The 23,553-nt window shown below is 39.9% G+C and overlaps 1 long non-coding RNA gene and 3 other non-coding genes across 4 annotated transcripts in view; 2 read left to right on the top strand and 2 right to left on the bottom strand.

The window, feature by feature from the left end:
• Positions 1-274: 274 nt before the first annotated feature.
• Positions 275-348, bottom strand: TRNAE-UUC. Its single transcript has one exon. It is a non-coding gene; the product is annotated as a tRNA-Glu (tRNA).
• Positions 349-9,894: 9,546 nt separating this feature from the next.
• The window catches only part of LOC122434498, a 29,347-nt gene continuing 15,688 nt past the window's right edge, over positions 9,895-23,553 (top strand). Inside the window, exon 1 of the long non-coding RNA XR_006267387.1 lies at positions 9,895-9,934. This is a non-coding gene — a long non-coding RNA (uncharacterized LOC122434498). The remainder of the gene's footprint in view (positions 9,935-23,553) is intronic.
• On the top strand, positions 11,427-11,533 carry LOC122436114. Its single transcript, XR_006267884.1, has one exon. It is a non-coding gene; the product is annotated as a U6 spliceosomal RNA (small nuclear RNA).
• On the bottom strand, positions 14,624-14,732 carry LOC122436130. The gene has a single exon (XR_006267899.1). It is a non-coding gene; the product is annotated as a U6 spliceosomal RNA (small nuclear RNA).

Genomic DNA, 23,553 nt, shown 5'->3' with positions numbered 1-23,553 from the left:
AAGAATCAGACATGACTGAGCATGCATGCACACATATAAATTAAAATATAAATATAGGTTGGTGGTTTAGTCACTAAGTTACATACATTATAAACATATATAATATCTATAAATAAATACATGATTCATAAGGGTATAGATATGGATGATATAGATGGAGTAGTGAGGCCCCAGTTCACTGCTCTTGGTCAGTCACATGCTGAAAGAGAAGGGGACTGTTTTTATGTTTTTTTATTAATTTATTTTTTTTTTGCTGCACTGAGTGGCTTGCAGGATTCCCTGACCAGGAATTGAACCTGGGCCCTCAGCAGTGAAAGTGCAGAGTCCTAGCCACTGGACCACAGAGGAATTCCAAGGAGAAGACTGTTGCTGATTTTACATAGTGTTCCCACTTTTAGGAAGGCTGAGCTTTGAGTCCTCTGCTTTCACCAAATAGGACAAATTTCCCTTAATTTGCTTGGAAACTCTATGTCCAGCACTGCCTCCACTGCTGAAAACACAAGCTGGCCTTTGTATCCGTTCTGATCCTAGAAAGATTGTTATTTTAAGTGTGTGTATGGGTGTTTGGGGTGCTGGGTAGAACAACTGAAAGGGTTGGTTGAAGTGTGGGCACTTGGTCAACCCTGAATGCTTCTTTCTGATGGTGGCTGGATTTGTAATATATGTACTTCAATTTAGTATCTCCACTCAGGGTCCATAGTTAGTGACAGGTGCATTGTCTTTGTTTAGGATCTTGCAATAATGGTATAACCCAACATGTAATAAACTATATAGTTTATATTACAAAAATATACCCCAAAGTGATATAATTAAAGAAGACCGAGATCTTTAGCTTATGAATAAAAGGATGAGCTTATTTGAATAAAATAAAATGCTTTTTTATTTAAAAAAAAACTCCAAAAATATAGCATGCACTATGTGTATAGCCCTTTAATTTTTCCAATTCCATCATTATCAACTCGTTTATACCTTGACTACAGCAACTTGAAGAGAAAAGCTTTTGTTTTTTATTTAATTGGCTAAGTTTGGCAACTATGGAAGAACCCAATGTGTGTGTTTACAATCTTATGATCAACAGAGCGTTCAGAAAATTGGGCGATAAAGATGCACAGATGCATAGTATTAGCATAGCTTGTGTGTTAGAAGTTGGACAGGAAGCTTTAAAAAGTTATTCATTACCAACAATGGTCTTTTGAAATCAAAGCAAAATCTTTTTTTTGTTGTTGTTTTTTGGCTGCCATGCATGGCATGTGGGATCTTAATTCTGCCACCAGGGATTGAACCCACATACCCTACAGTGGAAGCATGGAGTCTTAACCACTGGACTGCCAGGGAAGTCCCCACTAAATCTTTTAAAGAAATAAAGCTTTTTAATTTTCTTTGATTTATAACTGAAAGGTAATTTGTCAATGTTTAAAAATACTTAGGCAGCTGGGTGTGGGGGCAAGTGGAATGCGGTGGCAGGTTGTAGGCCCAGGACACTGTAGGGGGCAGGGATTAAAAAAAGAGAAAAACACTAATCTTTTCAAAGTTTTTTCCTAATAACTAGTAATAGTCTTATCAAAGATAGATGAACTTTTTGTGTAAATTTTTAATAATAAAATAATTATAGCAGTGCCAGATATTTGCAATGAGTGAGACCAGCTACTTAACAGAATCTCTCCTCCCTCCATAAAGTTCTATCTGTGATACTCCTGAAGGTCCTGTGTGCTTTGGCACTCAGTTCAGTTCAGTTCAGTCACTCAGTCATGTCCGACTCTTCGCTACCCCATGGACCACAGCACACCAGGCCTCCCTGCCCATCACCAACTCCCAGAGTCTACTCAAACTCATCTCCATTGAGTCGGTGATGCCATCCAACCATCTCATCCTCTGTCGTGCCCTTCTCCTCCTGCCTTCAATCTTTCCCAGCATCAGGGTCTTTTCCAATGAGTCAGTTCTTCCCATCAGGTGGCCAAAGTATTGGAGCTTCAGCTTCAACATCAGTCCTTCCAATGAATATTCAGGACTGATTTCCCCTAGTGTGACTGTATTTGGAGATGGGGCCTTTAAGAAGGTAATTAAGGTTAAATGTAATCTTAATGGGACCCTAATCCAATAGAACTGGTGTTTTTATAAGAAGAGGGAGAGACATCAGAGATGCATATACACAGAGAAAAGGCCACGTGAGGGCACAGTGAAGAGGCAGCCATCATTAAAGGAAGCAGCCTTTCAAGGAGAGAGGCCTCAGGAACCAAAACTGCCAACATCTTAATATTGGACTTCCAACCTCCAGAACTGAGAAAATATATTTCTGCTGTTTAAGTCAACTAGTCCATGGTACTCCATTATGATAGCCCAAGCAGATAAATACAGATGGCTGCCAACATTCTTCCCTTGTCTGTTGTTATGTCCTCTGGCAATGGGACTTTGCACCTCCCCATTCAGAGGTGGAATCTATTTCCTCACCCCTTGAGCCTGTGCTTTGGCCAACAGCATGCAACAGAACTGCCATCACGTGAAATCTAGAGCCTAGGCCTCAAGTGACCTTGCAGCATCTGTCTGGGCCCTAGTGCAACGCTGCGCTGAGCCCTCCGCGTGAGGAAGCTGGTCTGGAGAATAAGAGGGAGTGGACAGAGAACCAAAGCACCCCCACTGACAGCTGGCAGCAACGCTGGACATGTGATCAAGGCCATTGAAACTTCCAGTCCAGCCTATCCTCCAGTTCACTGCAGCAACATGGTTGAGCAGAGGGAAGTCCAAGAGTGGAACCACCAGCCGATCCCAGCTCAAATTGCCTACCTACAGGATTGTGAGCAAATACACTGTTGTAATTCAAAGCTGCTATGTTTTACAGTCCTTTGTTTTGAAATAGTAACCAAGCTGACACAATATTCTTCTCTCCCTGGCTAGGGCTGAGTGAACCCGATGATACTCCTAAAGGGCAAATTGTTTGGGCAGCCAAAGGACCAGTTCTTGTCCCTAGGCCAGGGATCTCCCACACACAGGCAGAGAAGACACTCCAGGCTCGTGACTGGGAGCTTTCCCCAGATCCAAAGTCAGTAGTGTATCACTACTCCTGTCTCTTAATGTTTTTGATTATCAAATGTTTATGTCGGGGAAAGATCATTTTACATATTACTGAAGTATATAATCTTATAATATTTTGGTTCATGATGAAAATCAATCATGCATTTATTAAATTTTTAACAGAAAATTGCTTTATAATCCTACAACTTTCAAACAACTCACTGTTTATTATTATAGTCACTCATTATTATTTTAAAACACACAAATAGGGAGTTCCCTGGAGGCCTAGTGGTTAGGATTCCAGGCTTTCACTGACAGGGCCTGGGTTCAACTCCTGGTCAGGGAACTGATATCCCACAAGCTGTGCAGCATGGCCAAAAACAAAACAAAAAAACACAGTCAGCTGTTATGAAAAATGCACAAAAAATTGCCTGGGTATTTTATTTTATTTATTTATTTATTTAATTTTATTTTTTTAATTGCCTGGGTATTTTAATATATTTACCCAAGCTATTACAGAATTCTTTCCACTGCCAAGAGTAGTCAGATTTTTTCACTTGATTTTAAACCAAATTCATTTATAATAGCCAGGACATGGAAGCAACCTAGATACCCATCAGCAGACAAATGGATAAGGAAGCTGTGGTACATATACACCATGGAATATTACTCAGCCATTAAAAAGAATTCATTTGAATCAGTTCTAATGAGATGGATGAAACTGGAGCCCATTATACAGAGTGAAGTAAGCCAGAAAGATAAAAGAACATTACAGCATACTAACACATATATATGGAATTTAGAAAGATGGTAACGATAACCCTATATGCAAAACAGAAAAGAGACACAGATGTACAGAACAGACTTTTGGACTTGTGGGAGAAGGTGAGGGTGGGATGTTTTGAGAGAACAGCATCGAAACATGTATATTATCAAGGGTGAAACAGGTCACCAGCCCAGGTGGATGCATGGACAAGTGCTCGGGGCTGGTGCACTGGAAAGACCCGAGGGATGGGGTGGGGAGGGAGGCGGGAGGGGGTATCGGGATGGGGAACACATGTAAATCCATGGCTGATTCATGTCAATGTATGGCAAAAACCACTACAATATTGTAAAATAATTAGCCTCTAACTAATAAAAATAAATGAAAAAAAAAAAAACCAAATTCATATTGTTAATCTCCGTCAGCAACTTGTTGGCATTGTGTGAGAGGAAATCCCTTCGTATGACTTCTGCCAAACTTTCAAAAACATTCTCTAATGAATGTTATTAAAAAGGTCTTTTATTTCTCTGCCCAAATGAGCACTGAATTTCAGGATAGGATTTTCCATGCCACATTTTGATTAAGCAGTGAATAGGTTTGTTTTTGATCAACATAAAGGCTTACATACTAACAATATTGTCTTGAGATATAAACTCTCAGCTTCCAGCCTTTAGATTCCTCAAATTTATTCCCTGTGGTCAAGTGACATTTTTCATTCAGGAAAGTGATATCATAGTAATCTTTGTAAAACCTTCAGTGAAATAGGAAACTGAAACACATTCCCACTTGACAGAGGAAAAGCTGAACCACAAGGATAGGAAACCTCTAGAAACTCAGCTAATGCTATGAGATGGCTCTTCTCAGACAAACACGTGTGTATATACTTTACAGGCACACTCACACAGATAGATATGTGCATATTTGTGTGGATGTAGAACCATAGATTGGTCAGGGGCCTCGAGGGGTAAAGCCTAATTTTGTGGACTGATCAAAGTGATTGGACACCCCATCCTCGATACCAAATTATTTTAAAATAATTCAATGAGGATTTCACACAAGAATTTGAGATTCCATCTTAGGCAGGAGAGGAACACCTGTAAAATTTATGGACTGTATTAGATCTGTCCAATCAGAATTCATTTATTCAAGAAACATTTTTATTAAGATATAATTGACATATAACATTATATTATTTTCAGGCATACAATATAATGATTGGATATTTGTATACATTGAAAAATGATCACCACAATAAATCTAGTTACCATTTGTCACCATATAAAATTATGAAATGTTTTTCTTGGGATGAGAACTTCTAAGATTTACTTTTAAGATTTTACTTTTAGCAACTTTCAAACATGCAATACAATATTATTGATTATAGTCACCATGCTGTACATTATATCCCCATGACTTATTTATTTTATAACCAGAAGTTTATACCTCTTGACCTCCTTTGTCCACCCTCCAACCTCCAGTCCCTCTGGCAACCACTTATCTATTCTCTGTATCTGTGAGTTGAGTTTGGTTTGGTTTGTTCATTTTGTTTTTCAGACTCCACATATATGGGAAATCATACAGTATTTGTCTTTCTCTGTCTGACTTTTTTAACTTAGCATAATACCCTTAAGGTCCATCCATGTTGTTGCAAATAGCAAGATTTCATTCTTTATGGTTGAGTATTGTGTATATTGTGTATATATGTACCATTGTGTATATATGTACCACATCTTCTTTATCCACTCATCCATCAATAGACACCTAGATTGTTTCCATGTCTTGGCTATTGCAAATAATGCTGCAGTTAACAGAGGTGTGTATATATCTTTTCAAATCAGTGTTCTCGTTTTGGAATTGCTGATTCTAATTTTAATTTTTTGAGAAACTTCCATATGATTTTCCATAGTGGCTGCACCAATTTACATCCTCACGAATGGTGCAGGAGAAGGGAATGACAGAGAATGAGGTGGTTGGATGGCATCACCAACTCGATGGACATGGGTTTGGGTGGACTCCGGGAGTTGGTGATGGACAGGGAGGCCTGGCGTGCTGTGGTTCATGGGGTCGCAAAGAGTCGGACATGACTGAGCAACTGAAATGAACTGAACTGAACAATAGTGCACAAGGGTTCCCTTTTTTCCACATCCTCACCAACACTTGTTCTTTCTTGTCTTAAAAAAATTTTTTTTTTTTTGGTGGGATCTTAGTTCCCTAACCAGGGATTGAACTCATACCCCCTGTGGGGGAAGGACAGAGTCTTTTTTTTTTTTTTTGAAGGACAGCGTCTTAACCACTGGACTGCCAGGGAAGTCCATATTTCTTGTCTTTTTGATGATAAGCATTCTGACACATGTGAGTGAGGTGGTATCTCATTATGGTTTTGATTTGCATTTCCCTGATGATTAGTGATGTTGAGCATCCTTTCATGTACCTGTTGGCCATCTGTATCTCTTCTTTAGAAAAATGTCTATTCAGATCCTCTTCCCATTTTTAAATTGGATTGTTTGGTGTTTTGCTATTGAGTTGTATTAGTGATGTTGAGCATCCTTTCATGTACCTGTTGGCCATCTGTATCTCTTCTTTAGAAAAATGTCTATTCAGATCCTCTTCCCATTTTTAAATTGGATTGTTTGGTGTTTTGCTATTGAGTTGTATACAAAATTCTTTATATATTTGGGTATTAACCCTTTATTGGATATGTAATTTGCAAATATTTTCTCCCATTCCATAGGTTGAATTTTTCATTTTGTTGATGGTTTCCTTTATTGTGCAGAAGCTTTTTAGTTTGATGTAGTCCCACTTGTTTATTTTTGCTTTTGGAGTCAGATCCAAAAAATCATTTCCAAAACTGATGTCAAGGACTTACTATCTTTGTTTTCTTCTAGAAGTTTTATGGTTTCAGGCCTTACATTTCTTCAATCCATTTGAGTTAATTTTTGTGCGTAGTGTAAGATATTGGTCTAGTTTCATCTTTTGCTTGTGGATATCCAGTTTTCCCAACACCATTTATTGAAGAGACTCTCCTTTCCCCATCTTATATTCTTAGTTCCTTTGTCATGAATTAATTGAGCGTATATGTGTGGGTTTATTTACGGGCTCACTATTCTGTTTCATTGATCTATGTATCTATTTTATACCACAATCAAGTTAGGTAACACACTCATCACCTCATAGAAGTTACTCTGTGTGTGTGTATCTGTGTGTGGTGAGAATATTTAAGATCTACTCTCTTAGTAAATTTCAAGTATTACAATACAATAGTGTTACTATTGCCACCAGACCACTGTACATTAGATCTCTAGAACTTATTCATCTCATAATTGGACATTTATACCCTTTGACCAACATCTCCCCATTTTTCCCAGTGACCCCTTCCCTCCCTCCAGCCCCTAGCACCCACTAACTCATTCTAAAAACATCATTACAGCATTGTGTCTTTTAAAGTCCAGTTAATGGGACTTCCCTGATGGTCTAGTGGTTAAGACTGCATGCTTCCAATGCAGGGGGCTTGGGTTCAGTCCCTGGTCAGGGAACTAAAATCCCACATGCCACGTGGTGTGGCAAAAAAGAAGAAGGCAAGTTCTAAAATCCAGTTAACTATGTTTCCTAAACTCGGCTAACTCAGCAAAAATGAAGGATTTCTGAGTCTCAATAACTTGATTCTATTTTAGGCACCGAATTGAGCATTTCCCTGCTTGAGTAGATCTGATCTGGTCATTTGCACACAGGGAAATTTAGGACCTTAAACACCAAATCTTCCCTTTTATTAGAACACCTCCCAGTGAGGGGAGGTGATAATTAAACCAACCAGAGCACCATCAGCCTCACTTTCTCAAGTCTCATGGTTAGGTTTCTGGAGTGCGTCCTTGTAGCCATGAATTCAAAATTTCAGGATGAGTTTCCCTTTTGGTCATTTCTGAAACAAAATTATTTGCCATCTGATGGCCTGCAACTATAGTTACCATCTACTGGTTTGGTCAGTTGTCACCGATAGCTGAACACTTGATGCCTTCTTGGTTCACCCTTAGTTGACTCAAGTTTGCAGAGCCAAAGTGAATTGGATCTCAGACTGAATCCTTGCCCCCATATAACAGCTCTGTCCCATGTTTAATACAGGGGATTGATCTGATGAATTGCTCAGACATCTCTACTCCCTGAGATGTCTCTTGAACATTTGTTGTTCAAAGTGTTCTGCCTCATACGTTATATACATTCTCTCCTTTTACCCTCACGACCAACCCACAAGGTAGCTACTTTTGTCCACATATTACTAATGAGGAAACTGAAATTCGGAGAATTTAGGGGGCCGGTTTGCTAAAGGTCACAGAGCCAGTGAAAATAAAGCTGAGCAGTGTCTTCTAAAATGTAGCCCCCAGTTCCCCTATCCCCTCACCTCATTCATCTATCAACCTCCTATTGATCCTTTGGATTTTAGCTGAAACATCTCTTTCCTTCCTTGACACCCTGAGTTCAGCTTCTGTGCTTCTCCTGTGGGCTCCCAGGGCCCCCAGACTTACCCCATCATCCCTCCTCTGTAATCCCTAAGTGGCCAAGAGATTTGTGGCTTGATTTTACAGTTTTAAGCATGTAGGAGATGTTTAAGAAATAGCTGTAGGAACTTAGAAAACAAACTCATGGTTGCCAAGGGGAAGGGATAGTTAAGGACTTTGGGAAGGTCATGTGTATATTGCCATATTTAAAATGGATAACCAACAAAGACCTATTGTATAGCACAGAGAACTCTGCTCAATGTTATGTGCCAACCTGGATGGGAGGGGGTTTGGGGGAGAATGGATACATGTGTATGTATGACTGAGTCCCTTCCCTGTTCACCTAAAAGTATCACAACATTGTTAATCAGCTATACCCCAATACAAAATGTTTTTGGTCTTAAAAAATAACAAAATAAAATTAAAAAACAGGAATGTGAAAAAAAAAAAAAGAAACAGTTGTAGGATGAGTAAATAAATGAATACATGAGCAGGCCAATCCCCAGGTTTCCACAAAACCCCATCATCTCCCATAAGACACAATAAGCCCAGTGCTGAACCCTCTAGGGTAGGGGGAGATGTACAGAGATTAATGAGTTCTGCCTTCGTGGTTTTACTGCTAGTTAGAGAGACAATTCAGAAAATAATGATTGGTAATGCAGTGTTCTCTGAGCTAGAGATGGAGTGGATAGAGGCCAGCTGAGACAGGAAAATCAACTGATGTCATTGGCAAAGAGGCAAACAGAAGTCTGGTTCATCCAAATTCGTTTCTCAGTCCAAATATGAAAACAATCACATTAATATAAAGTATGAACTTGGGGGGTGGGGTTTCCCTGGTGGCTAAGTGGTAAAAAGTTCTCCTGCCAATGTAGGAGACACAGGTTCAGCCCCTGGTCTGGGAAGATCCCACATGTTATGGAACAACTAAGCCCATGCACCACAACTATTGAACCCACACTCTACAGTCTGGGAGCTGCAACTACTGAGCCCAGGTGTTGCAACTACTGAAGCCCATGCACGCTAGAGCCCATGCTCCACAACAAGAGAAGCTACCACGATGAGAAGCCCACACACCACAACTAGAGAGTAGCCCCCACTCACCACAATGAGAGAAAAGCCCTCACAGCAACAAAGACCCTGCACAGCCATAAATAAATAACATTTTTTACAAATATTTTTAAAAAATTATGAACTAGGGAATCAAGCCTGATACCTTTATGGTCAGATGTGGATGAATAGGCTAAATACACTCTTACCTGTGAGTGATATATTATCTATTATACGGTGTGTGTGCGCTCAGTCGTGTCCAACTCTGTGCGATCCCGTGGACTGTAGGCCACCAGGCTCCTCTGTTCATGGGATTCTGCAGGCAAGAATACTGGAGTGGGTTGCCATGCCCTTCTCTAGGAGATCTTCCCTGACCCAAGGATCAAACCCACTTCTCTTTAGTCTCCTGCATCATCAGGTGGGTTCTTTACCACTAGCACCACCTGGGAAGCCCTTATCTCCCACACAGATGAGCAATTCTTAAATTGTCTTTGATGGTATTTGTTTGACACAAGTAATTCTTGTCATTCAACATTTTTTCTTTTTTTTTTTTTTTCTCTTTTGGTTCTTTGTATGGGCAAAGAGGAGACATGAAGACTACCCCAGACCTGATCCTAGCCTGCTGGTGAGTCGCTGGCTTTCTGGTTTGGGTGACAGCTGCAGATAAGTCTCACTGCTCCTCCTGCTTGCCAAGGCCCTATGCCCTTCACACTCTGGTAAGAGAGAAGAAATCAGTGCCTCTGAGCCAAGGCAGAAGCTCTGTAATTTGCAACTGCCATCACCTTTTTCAGAGTGACCTCCTAATAGGTGCCTCTTGGCAATGCCTGGGCTTAAGAAGAGATTCCTGCTGCCACCTTCTGGGAAAATGAATAACCGAAGTCAATGTTTGATTGGAATTCAAGGGGAAACTGAATTGGGATCTTGCTGAAGATTCATCCTTTTGATTAATTCCTTTACTCACCATTGGACCTTTGTTTGATATCTTCACAGTAGAAATAGCATCTATTTCAGGCCTTAATCAGCCAACTCATTCAACCTTTCAGTTCTTCAGTGATTCTGAAGAGATTAGAAGTTGTTTTTCAAAATATGTATTAAATACCTTTTTGCATATGCCAGTTTCCCAGGCAATGCAGAAGGATAATGAAACAGTCATGGCCTCTCTTCTCCAGAAATTTCTCATTGAGAAAAGGGCACAGGGGTACAAGATACAGGACAGAACTGAGGTGAACTGATACAGGTAGAAAGTTATTTTCCTTTAACATATTCTGACCAGAGACACAAATATTTTGAAAACAAGGTGAAGAAAGGGTAGAAAGCAAGGAACGAGGCCATCAGAAAACAAAATTTAATGGAAGCAGTTGAGATGAAATCCCACGTAGTTAATTAAACAAGGCCCCCTTAGGCAAGAGTCCAAATTTTCCTACATTGTATTTTTTCTGTCATTATCATCATCATTTTTTTTTTTTTTTTACTGTTACATTACATGTTATTTACTTCTTGGCAGCTGCTGCCTAAATAATGTCTTGGTAGCTGCCCCTGGCTCTGATTCCTTCTGTATCCAGAATTATTGTTCCTTTTTCTGTGTGGGGACACAGGAGAAGGATAACCCTGGGCTACATAGCTGAAAACAAATTGAACACAAATTCCACTTTCTTAGAAGTCCCCTCAGCCCTGGGAGGGAGGTTGCTGCTGCCCCCAGGACACTTTGGTAGGGCGCTGGGTACCTCCTGGCTCAATTTCTTCTTCTTTTCCCATTTCTTCTTCACTTCACTCCTCCAAGATTGTCTCTTGTCACTTCATTTAAGCAATGGCACAAAACCAAACTTTCAGCTATTATTACTATTTTTCCTATTGTTCTTTTAGCAGGATCCAGTCTTCTGCAAAGTTTGCCATTTTTTAGAGACAATATGGAGACTATTGGTGACTTTTTTATAAATGTTATCATTTATTTATTATAAATTTTATGCACATTTTAAAGTATAATTTAACATGGACTCTAGTCAAATTTTTGATGGACTAATGAATCTCCTCCTCCCCTCCACCCAAAACAGGTATGGCCATGTATGTACACATGTGAGAGGGGGTAGATGTTGGCCAACTTTCAATTTACAAAGTTAGTGCTCACTTTGGCAGCACATATACTAAAACTGGAATGATGCAGAGAAGATTAGCATGGCCCCTGCTCAAGAATTACATGCAAATTCATGAAGCAGTCCATATTTTTTTCTTGTATGTGCCATTAAACCACCTCCGGATGAGATGGGGGAACACTCTTTCTTTAATTTTGAAATTGTATTTGGAATTTATTGTTGCTGTGTACTAAGAACTTGGCCTAAATAAAATCCTACAAGGTATATTCACACAAAATTTTTTTTTTTTTACCAAGTTTGAACCTTAGCATTCTAACAGAGCCTCAACTTCGAACTATTCTTGCCATTTTTTTGTGAAAAAAGAAAAAATTTTCACATTAGGAAAAAAATGGAGAAAGGACCTAATCTCAGAATCTAGCCATGTCATCTTCTGGAGTTCCAGAGATCCAGAGAAGGAAGCGAGAATGGAGGTGAAGATGCCAAAGACTGAGCAGGACGGAGAGAAGAAAAGTAAAGAAAATTCCACTTTTCCAGATCTTGTAGTACCAGATCATCTGCCAGAAAGATAAAGGAAATAAGCCTGGGGGGTAGTCATAAAACTTTGGAAGATCTTTTAAGGGAAATGGGAATTTCTTCCCAAAGGCAAACAAAAGATCTTTTGGATAGTATTAAGGCCCAGCAGCACCTGTGATCCCTTCTTGTTTAAGAAATTGCTGCGGCAGCACCTCACTAGTTATTGGTGATGATTTGAAGGGAAACAGAGAGCACAGAAACCATGGCCTGGAAAAATCTGATTTCAAGTCAAGAAAATGAAATATTTTGTTGTGAAGAACCCTAGAAGAGCATCTCACAATGCTAATAGTAGGTCCTTGAGGAAGTCACCAGTTTTGGTCCAGAGAACTGTGGTGGCTGCACCATGCCCTCAGCCCTGGTTTCTCATCTGGTTTATCTTCCAAGCACACACTGTGGTTGGTGTTGCTACGGCTGCCGGGGCAAGATAATAAAGCCCGTCTGTCTCCCCTGAGTCTGTACATGTATTTTATAACTTCATCAAGGTATAATTTACATATCATAAAATTGACCCATTGTAAGTGTACAATTCAAAGATTTTTAAATAAATTGACAGAATCATACAACTATCATCATGAACCAGTTTCAGAAGTTTTTCATCAAATCCAAAATTTCCCTCAAGCCCACCTGTAGTCACTTCCCACTCCCAATTCCCAGCCCTAGGCAAGTCCCTGTGGATACCATTTCTGGACATTTCACATAAATGGAATCATACAATGTGTAGGCCTTTCTGTCTGGCTCCCTTCACTCTCTATAAGATTTCTGAGGTTCATCAATGTTATAGTATATATCAGTATTTTGTTCCTTTTTATTGCTGACAGTAATCCATTGCTTGGATATACCATGTTTTGTTTATCCATTCACCAGTATTGGACATATGGATACTTCCTAGACTTTCATTATTATGAATCAGTTCAGTTCACTTCAGTTGCTCAGTTGTGTCTGACTCGGTGACCACATGGACTGCAGCACGCCAGGCTTCGCTGTCCATCACCAACTCCCAGAGCTTGCTCAAACTCATGTTCATCAAGTCAGTGATGTCATCCAACCATCTCATCCTTTATCGTCCCCTTCTCCTCCTGCCTTCAATCTTTCCCAGCATCAGGATCTTTTCCAATGAGTCAGTTTTTCGCATTGGATGACCAAAGTATTGGAGTTTCAGCTTCAGCATCAGTCCTTCCAATGAATATTCAGGACTGATTTCCTTTAGGATTGATTGGTTGGATCTCCTTGCAGTCCAAGGGACTCTCAAGAATCCTCTCCAAAACCACAGTTCAAAAGCATATTTATGAATAATGCTGCTATAAATAATGGACTTCCTGGGTAGTCCAGTGGTAAAGAATCTGCCTGCCAATACAGGGACACAGGTTCGATCCCTGGTCCAAGAAGATTCTGCATGCCACAGGGCTGTTTGCCATTACTAGAGAATCCTTGAGTAGCAATAAAACTAAGACATAAGGCAACAAAATAAATAAATAAATAGTAAAAAAAAAAATAGGTTAAAAATATTCACATACAAGTCTTTGTGTGAACATATTTTTATTCTCTTGAGTAGATTCCTAGGAGTGAAATTGCTGGGTTGTATGAGGGTAGCTCAGCTGGTAAAGAATCTGCCTGGAATGCAAGAGACCCTGGTTTGATTCCTGAGTTGGGAAGTTCCCCTGGAGAAGGGCATGGCAACCCACTCCAGTATTCTTGCCTGGAGAATCCCCATGGACAGAGGAGCCTTGTGGACTACAATCCATGGGATTGCAAAGAGTCAGACATGACAGAGTCACTAAGCGCGACAACAACATGATTAGTTTATTAATAAATTTTCAAGAAACCTGTCAAACTTCTTTCCAAGTGACTGTACCATTTAAAATTCCCATCAGTGATGCATGAGGGTTCTAGTTTCTCCACATTTGTGCCAACACTTGGTATTATCTGCCTTTTTGGTAATAGCCATTCTAAAGCCATTTGGAATGTAGTAACATCTTATTGTGGTTTTAATTTGCATTTCCTTAATGACTCATGATGCTGAGTATCTACATTTTCATTTGCTTATTAGCCATTCCTATACCTTCTTTGGTGAAATGTGTACTCAAATCCTTTGCCAATTTTTAAATTGGCCTGTCTTCTTACTGAGTTTGAAGAGTTCTTTGTATTTTCCAGATGTAAGTCCTTTATCAGACATGTGATTGGAAAATATTTTCTTCCAGTCTATGGTTTGTCTTTTCTTTTTTTTTGTCTTTTTTTTAGAAAAGTTTATTTTTGTTTTATAATATTCATTGGAAACACACTGGAAGAGTATATATCAAATCTTCAACGGTGGTTATTCTGGAGCAATAGAAATTTTAGGTAGTAAACTTTTTACTCTTCTTGCTAAATATTTCTGTAATTAATTTTTTTCATTTTAATGGGTATTACTTTTTTATTTTTAAAATTTATATTTAATTGGAAGATAATTGCTTTACAATGTTGTGTTGGTTTCTGCCATACAACTACATGAATCATTCATAAGTATACAGATGTCCCCTCCCTCTTGAACCTCCCTCCCAATCCCCACCCCATCTCACCCCTCTAGGTTGTCACAGAGCACAGGGTTGAGCTCCCTGTGTTATACAGCAATCTTATTGCTGTATTCCCATTAGCTAGCTAACTTTTTTATTTTTAAAAAACGGAAATGCTTCATAAATTTGCATGCCATCTTTGTGCAGAGGACATGCTAATCTTTTCTGTATTGTTCCAGTTTTACTATATGTATGTGCTGCTGAAGCAAGCACTGTCTTTTAATTTTCTTAACCATGTCTTTTGAAGTACAAACATTTTAAATTTAAAAGATGTCCAATTTATCAACTTTTTTCTTTCACTGAATTATCTTAGTACATTTGTTGAAATAATTGACCATAAATGTTCAGTTCAGTTGCTCAGTCGTGTCCGACTCTTTTCGACCCCATGGAATGCAGCACACCAGGCTTCCCTGTCCATCACCAACTCCCAGGGCTTGCTCAAACTCATATCCATTGAGTCAGTGATGCCATCCAGCCATCTCATCCTCTGTCATCCCCTTCTCCTCCCGCCTTCAATCTTTCCCAGCATTAGGGTCTTTTCCAATGAGTCAGTTCTTTGCATCAGGTGCCCAAAGTATTGGAGTTTCAGCTTTAGCATCAGTCCTTCCAGTGAATACTCAGGACTGATTTCCTTTAGGATTGACTGGTTGGATCTCCTTGCAGTCCAAGGGGCTCTCAAGAGTCTTCTCCAACACAACAGTTCAAAAGCATCAATTCTTTGGCGCTCAGCTTTCTTTATAGTCCAACTCTCACATTCATATATCACTACTAGAAAAACCATAGCTTTGACTAGATGGACCTTTGTTGGCAAAGTAATGTCTCTGCTTTTTAATACACTGTTGTAGTGCATGGACTTAGTTGTCCTGCAGCATGTGGAATCTTCCTAGAGCAGGGATTGAATCGGTGCCCCCTGCATTGGCAGGTGGATTCTTAACCACTGGGCCACCAGGGAAGTCCTCTAGTGGTTATTTTTAAAAGGATGTCTTAGGATACTATTTTCTACATATAGGACCATATTGTTTATGAATGAAGATAGCTTTACTTGGTGGTGGTGTTGATTGTACTAGCTAGAATCTCCACTACAGTGTTAAATGGAGATGGCAAGAGCAGACATCTTCACCTTATTCCTGACACTAATGAAATGACCTTTTCCTTCATTTCAAATAAGAAGTTTTAGCAACTTCCCTAGTGGTCCAGTGGTTAAGACTCCACACTTCCAATGTAGATGATGTGGGTTCAATTCCTGGTTAGGAAACTAAGATCCCACAGGCTGCAAGGTACAGCCAAAAGAAAAGAAGCTCTATGCAAAGATATTTTGATGATGCTTGCACAGTGACAAGAGGTTTGTTAAAAATATCTTTTTCCATTTTTATGTTAGTATTTAGAAATCTTTTTAAGAATTGCGTATTAGATGACTTCTGCTGCATAAGAAACAGCCCCAAAACATAGTGACTTAAAACAGTAAACATTAAATTACTTCCCAAGATTCTGTGGGTCAGCCGGGTGGTTGTTCTGGTGTAGGTAGGCCAACTCAGTTGGTGTTGGAGGGTACCAGATGGTGTCACTCACACATGTGGCAGTTGGCAAGCTGGTAGGTATAAAAGAGGCCTCTGCTGACCTGGTTCACCTCATTCTGGTAGGCTAGCCTGGGTTTAGGTTCCCAAGAACAGCATATGTAAGCATACCTCAAGCCTCTGCTTTCATCACATTTGCTACCGTCCTATGGGCCAGAGCAAGTCCTAAAGTAGCTTAGATTCAAGGGGTGAAGAAATATTCACCTCTTGATGGGAGGGGCTGTGAAGTCACATTACACAGGAGCATGGAAGCAGGGAATAGTGGAGAATTAGGGCCTTTTCCACAATCTACCACACATAGGTTTGATTTCTAACCATTAAATACTTAGAGGCCTCTGGGTGTCACTTACATTGATTATGAATTTTGTTTGTCAACAAAGTGTCCAGATATAAAACCTATAGTTTAACTAAACTATCATTGATTATGCTTTGCATAAATTAATTTTTCTTCAAATTATCTGATCTTAAGTATGAGGCTGAGTTGGAGCATAAAGAAGAGACTGCTAGGTGTTCTCTCACTTCCCTCTAAGGTCTCATTCTGATCAGAGGTAACCATGGACCATTCATGATCCTGAGAAAACAAAGACCTGCACTTCAGAGGCAAACTGTGAGGCTAATTGGGGCATGCAGATGGGGCTGAAGCTTCCAGTAACTTCACCCTAAGGCTCACATGGGTGTTGGCCTGAACTCTCATAGGACTCTCAGCATTCAGTTCTATGGTAGCAAGAAATACTCTTACTTTGCAAGGTGCAGTGAAGCTAAAGAATTTACCCTTGGCTCAGTTGGGTATTATATAAATTATTTTAAGAACTGTGTATTAGTGGTGCTGGCAGGATGCAAGAGCAGAACCACACACAACACTCACCAGCTGGACTGAGGGTGGGCAAGGGTCCACAGAGGCTGCTGGCTCAGGTGCGTTGTTGAACAGGAATAAGCTGTGGTTGGCCTTGGGCTGCTCAACCAACCAGAAGAAGTGGCTACTGCAGGCGGCCCACTAGCAATTCGAGACCACCCTGATCATTTTTTCCAAGAAACCAACATTCCCAACAGCCACCACTGTTGCCAGATAATGTGTACCCCTAGCAAACCCCTGCCACGTCACCAAACTTCCCTGAGGGAAATCAACAAGAACTCAATAAATGGAGAGGTATGCTGTGTTCCATGACTGGAAGACTCAATGCAGGAAAGATGTCAGTTCTTCCCAAATTGATCAAAATTTTTACTGCAATACCTATCAAAATCCCAGCCAGGGTTTATGTAGTTTTAGATAAACTGATTCTAAAAGTTATACAGAAGGACAAAGGAACTACAGTGTGTGTGTGTGTGTGTGTGTGTGTGTGTGTGTGTATGCTAAGTTGCTTCAGTCACGTCCAACTCTTTGCGACCCTATGGACTTTAGCCTGCTAGGCTCCTCTGTCCAGGCAAGAACACTGGAATGGGTTGCCGTGCTCTTCTCCAGGGGATCTTCCTGACCCAGGAATCGAACTAGCATCTCATATTTCCTGCATTGGCAGCTGGGTTCTTTACCACCAGTGCCCCTGGGAAGCCCAAAAGAATTTAGAAAAGGAAGAACAAAGTTGGAGGAATCGCACTACTCAATTTTAAGAATTTCGTTAAAACTACAGCATTCAAGACAATGTGGTATTGACAAATGTTCAGACACTTAGACCAATGGAGCAAAAGAGAGGGTTCAGAAATAGACTCACACAAATGCTGACTTTTGATGGAGTTGCATAAGAAATTCAATGAAAGCAGGAGAGTCTTTTCCAAAAGTAGTGTTGCTGCTGCTGCTGCTGCTAAGTCGCTTCAGTCGTGTCTGACTCTGTGCGACCCCATAGACGGCAGCCTACCAGGCTCCACCATCCCTGGGATTCTCCAGGCAAGAACACTGGAGTGAGTTGCCATTTCCTTCTCCAATGCATGAAAGTGAAAAGTGAAAGTGAAGTTGCTCAGTCGTGTCCAACTCTTCACGACCCCATGGACTGCAGCCTATCAGGCTCCTCCGTCCATGGGATTTTCCAGGCAAGAGTACTGGAGTGGGTTGCCATTGCCTTCTCCAAAAGTAGTGTTAGAACAGTTAGTAATCCATGCGCGAAAAATGAATCTTGATGGAAACCTCAAACTTTAGAAAAAAATTAACAAAAGCAGATTATAGAAATAAATGTCAAACATAAAACTATCAAACTCTTAAAAGGAAACATGGGAGAAGAGCTTGGTAACCAAGGATTAGGGGAAGAGTTCTTAGACTTGACATTAAATACCTGATCCATAACAGAAAAATGATTAAATTTGACTTTTGATGGAGTTAAAAGCAAAAGTTAAAAACTTTTGCTCTTTGAAAGACATGGCTAAAAGAATGAACAGAGTGAAGTTATGACTAGGAGAAAGTATTTGCAAATCACATGTCATGCAAAGAACTTGTATTTGGAATATGTAAAGGACTGCTGAAGCTCAACAAAAAAAAAGAAGCCCAGTTTTTAAAATGGGGAGAAGATTTGAATAGATATATCAGCAAAGAGAATATAAGGTGGGATATGAACACATAAAAAGATGTTCAAGGGACTTCCAGTAGTTAAAAATTCATCTGCCAAGGCAGGGGACATGGATTCTATCCCTGCTCTGGGAAGATCACACATGCCACAGGGCAACCAAGCCCATGGGCCACAACTACAGAGCCCACGCTCTAGAGTCTGAATGCAACAACTACTGAAGTCCACACACCTAGATCCCGTTCTCTACAAGAGAAGCTGTTACAAATGAGAAGCCTGTACACCACAATGCAGAATAGTCCCACCTGCTGCAACTAGAGAAAGCCCATGAGCAGCAATGAAGACCCAGTGTAAACAAAATTAAATTATAAATTTTTTAAAAATTGAAACTACTCTAAAAACTATGACCGTGTGTATGGACAATATAAACTATGTATCTGTTAAAAAAAAAGATATTCAACCTCATTACCATGAAGGAAATGCAGATTACCACCATGATGGGATGTGCTATGTGCTGTGCTTAGTCGCTTAGTTGTGTCTGACTCTGTGTGACCCCATGGACTGTAGCCCGCCAGGCTCCTGTGTCCATGGGATTCTCTAGGCAAGAATACTGGGGTGGGTTGCCATGCTCTCTTCCCAGAGATCTTCTCAACCCAGGGATTGAACCCAGGTGTCCCACATTGCAGATGGAGTCTTTACTGTCTGCACCACCAGGGAAGCCCAAGAATACTGGAGTGGGTAGCCTATACCTTCTCCAGGGAAACTTCCCAACCCAGGAATCAAACCAGGGTCTCCTGCCTTGCAGGTGGATTCTTTACCAGCTGAGCTACCTGGGAAGCCCCCTGTGATGGGATACACACGTTCTAATGAATAATTAAATAATACTGACAACACCAAATGCCGGCAAGAAAATGGAGAAACAGGATCACTCATATATGCTGGTGGGAAAGCAAAATGGCACAGTCACTCTGGAAGCTTATATTCACATAAAAACTAGTGCATGTGGGGAGAACAAGATGGCGGAGGAGTAGGTGGACATGGAGTACATCTCTATCCACGGATACATCAGGAATATACCTTCAGACACAGAAATGCATGCAGAACACCAGCTAAGAGCAGACAGGAGTACCTGACCAGTGGAAAAGAATATATAGACCCACGCAAAACTCAGTAGGATGAAGGAACTAGGGGAAAAAACAGGAGTGTAAGTAGGACTGGACCTGCCCTCAGTGGGTGAGGGAACTGAAGCAGGGGTCCGATCCCCACATTGGGGCAATTGATTGAGTCAGAGGAGAAACATTTAAGGCTGAGAGTGAAATAGCTGATCTGTGGCAGCCTAAATGGAATGATAATCAGACAGTCCTTCCAGCAGCCATACATATCCCAGACTATGAAGTGGCTGGGAGCTGGAGTTTAGGGATTGTGGAGCAATCCCTGGGCGAGGGCTGCTGTTGACTGCGGAGAGACAGATTGAGGGGATGTGAGGGAGGAGATTATGGTGGGAAATGCCTGTGGAGGAAAGCCGGGAAGCCATGGAAGCAAGGCGATAACTGCTGAGTCACGTGTAGGGGGTGGAGCCATCACCACAGCCTCTCTCGCCCCACATGCCAGCATTGGCAGCTGAACAGTAGAGAGGCTGGCCCATCAAACACCTGACGCACTGAATATATAGAATATATAGAATATACATATATAGAATATGTATATACATATATACATATATGTATATACATATACATATATAGAATATAATAGAATATATATACATATATAGAATATATGTATATTCTATATACAGACTAGGACCCCACCCCGGGTGCCCCTTTAAGTGCCTGACACACCGATCTACAGAGTAGAACCCCAGCCGGGGGGCCCCCTCTATGTGCCTGACATGCTGAGCAACAGAGAAGGACCCCAGGTAAGGAAGCCCTCTAAGTGCCTGAACGGGTGGAGCTACGGTGAAAGATCCAAGCAGAAATAAATAAAAAAGAAATGAAAGAAACAGTAGTAATGATTAATAAAACTAAAAGCTGGTTCTTTGAGGAAGATAAACAAAATTGACAAACCTTTAGCCAGACTTATCAGGAAAAAAAGAGAGAAAATCAAATCAACAAACTTTGAAATGAAAAAGGAGAGGTTACAACAGACAATGGAGAAATACAAAGGATTATAAGAGACTATTATTAACAGCTATCTGGCAATAAGATGAACAACCTGGAAGAAATGGACAGATTCTTAGAAAAGTTCAATCTTCCAAGACTGTACCTGGAAGAAATAGAAATTATGAACAACCCAATTACAAGCACTGATTGAAGCTGTGATAAAAAAATCTCCCAAAAAACGAAAGCCCAGGACCAGATGGCTTCACAGGAGAACTCTATCAAACATTTAGAAAAGGGCTAATGCCTATGCTTCTAAAACTCTTTCAAAAAATTGCAGAGGAAGGAACACTTCCAAACTCATTCTACGAGGCCACCATCACCCTGATACCAGAACCAGACAAAGACAACACAAAAAAGAAAACTACAGGCCAATATCACTGATGAACATGGATGCAAAAATCCTCAACAAAATTTTAGCAAACAGAATTCAGCAGCACATCAGAAAGCTCATACACCTCAATCAAGTTGGGTTTATTCCAGGAATACAAGGATTCTTTAATATATGCAAATCAATCAATGTGATACACCATATTAACAAATTGAAAGATAAAAACCATATGATCATTTCAATAGATGCAGAAAAAGCCTTTGAAAAAATTCAGCACCCATTTTTGATTAAAACTCTTCAAAAAATGGGCATAGAAGAAACCTACCTCAACATAGTAAAGACAATATATGATAAGCCTACAGCAAACATTATTCTCAATGGTGAAAAACTGAAAGCATTCCCCATAAGATCAGGAACAAGACAAGGGTGTCCACTTCCACCACTATTATTCAACATAGTTCTGGAAGTCCTAGCTACAGCAGTCAGAGAAGAAAAAGAAATAAAAGGAATCCAGATTGGAAAGAAGTAAAGCTCTCACTGTTTGCAGATGACATCATACTGTACATAGGAAACCCTAAAGATAGTATCAGAAAATTACTAGAGCTAATCAGTGAATTCAGCAAAGTTGCAGGATACAAAATCAATACACAGAAATCACTTGCCTTTCTATATACTAACAATGAGAAATCAGAAAGAGAAATTAAGGAATCACTCCCATTCACCATTGCAACAAAAATAATTAAATATCTAGGAATAAACTTATCTAAGGAGACAAAAGAACTGTACACAGAAAATTATGAGACACTGATGAAAGAAATCAAAGATGACATAAACAGATGGAGAGATAGTCCATGTTCCTGGGTAGAAAGAATCAATATTGTGAAAATGACTATACTACCAAATGCAATCTATGGATTCAATGCAATCCTTATCAGATTACTAATGGCATTTTTCACAGAACTAGCGAAAAAATTTCACAGTTCATATGGAAACAAAAAAGACCACGAATAGCCAAAGCAGTCTTGAGAAAGAAGAATGGAGCTGGAGGAATCAAGCTTCCTGACTTCAGGTTATACTACAAAGCTACAGTCATCAAGACAGTATGGTACTGGCACAAACACAGAAATATAGACCAATGGCACAAGATAGAAAGCCCAGAAATAAACCCATGCACCTATGGATACCTTATTTTTGACAAAGGAGGCAAGAATATACAATAGGGCAAAGACAGCCTCTTCAATAAATGGTGCTGGAAAACTGGACAGCTATGTGTAAAAGAATGAAATTAGAATGCTTCCTAACACCATACACAAAGATAAACTCAAGATGGATTAAAGACCTAAATGTGAGACCAGAAACTATAAAACTCTTAGAGGAAAACATAGGCAGAACACTCGATGACATAAATCAAAGCAAGTTTCTCTATGATCCAAATCCTAAAGTAACAGACATAAAAACAAAAGTAAACAAGTGGGGCCTGACTAAACTTAAAAGCTTTTGCACAGCAAAGGAAACTATAAGCAAGGTGAAAAGACAACCCTCAGAATGGGAAAAAATAATAGCAAAGGAAACAACTGACAAAGGATTAATTTCCAAAATATACAAGAAGCTCATACAACTCATTACCAGCACTTTTAAAAACAGCTAGAACATGGAAGCAACCTAGATGTCCATCAACAGATGAATGGATAAAGTAGTTGTGGTACATATACACAATGAATATTACTCGGCCAAAAAAAGGAACGCATTTGAGTCAGTTCTGATGAGGTGGATGAACACAGAACCTATTATACAGAGTGAAGTGAGTCAGAAAGAGAAAGATAAATATCGTATACTAATGCACATATATGGAATCTAGAAAAATGGTTCTGAAGAATTTATTTACAGGGAAGCAACGGAGAAAGAGACATAGAGAATAGACTTATGGACATGGGGAGAGGGGAGGAGAGGGAGAGATGTATGGAAAGAATAACACGGAAACTTCCACTACCATATGTAAAATAAATAGCCAATAGGAATTTGATGTATGGCTCAGGAAACTCAAACAGGGGCTCTGTATCAACCTAGAGGGGTGGGATGGGGAGGGTGATGGGAGGGAGGTTCAAAAGGGATGGGATATATATATAGATAGATAGATATATAGATATATATAGATATAAATATATACCTACGGCTGATTCATGTTGAGGTTTGACAGAAAAGAACAAAATTCTGTAAAGCTATTATCATTCAACAACAACAACAACAAAAAACCTAAGGTGAAAAAAAAAAAACACTAGTGCATGAATGTTTATAGCAACTCTAAGCATAATTTTCCAAAGCTTGAAACAATCCAAATATCCACAAATATATAAATGGATTAAAAAAAGTATGGTGCATCCTTATAATGGAATATTAATCCAATATTATTGATATACAGCACGACTTGAAGAAAGCTCAGTGTCATTATGTTGAATGAAAGAAACCTGTCTGAAAAGGT

Source organism: Cervus canadensis, chromosome X (genome assembly GCF_019320065.1).
Source record: "Cervus canadensis isolate Bull #8, Minnesota chromosome X, ASM1932006v1, whole genome shotgun sequence".
Lineage (NCBI taxonomy): Eukaryota > Metazoa > Chordata > Mammalia > Artiodactyla > Cervidae > Cervus > Cervus canadensis.
The sequence above is the reverse complement of the archived record's forward strand: the minus strand, read 5'-3'. Positions and strand labels throughout refer to the sequence as shown.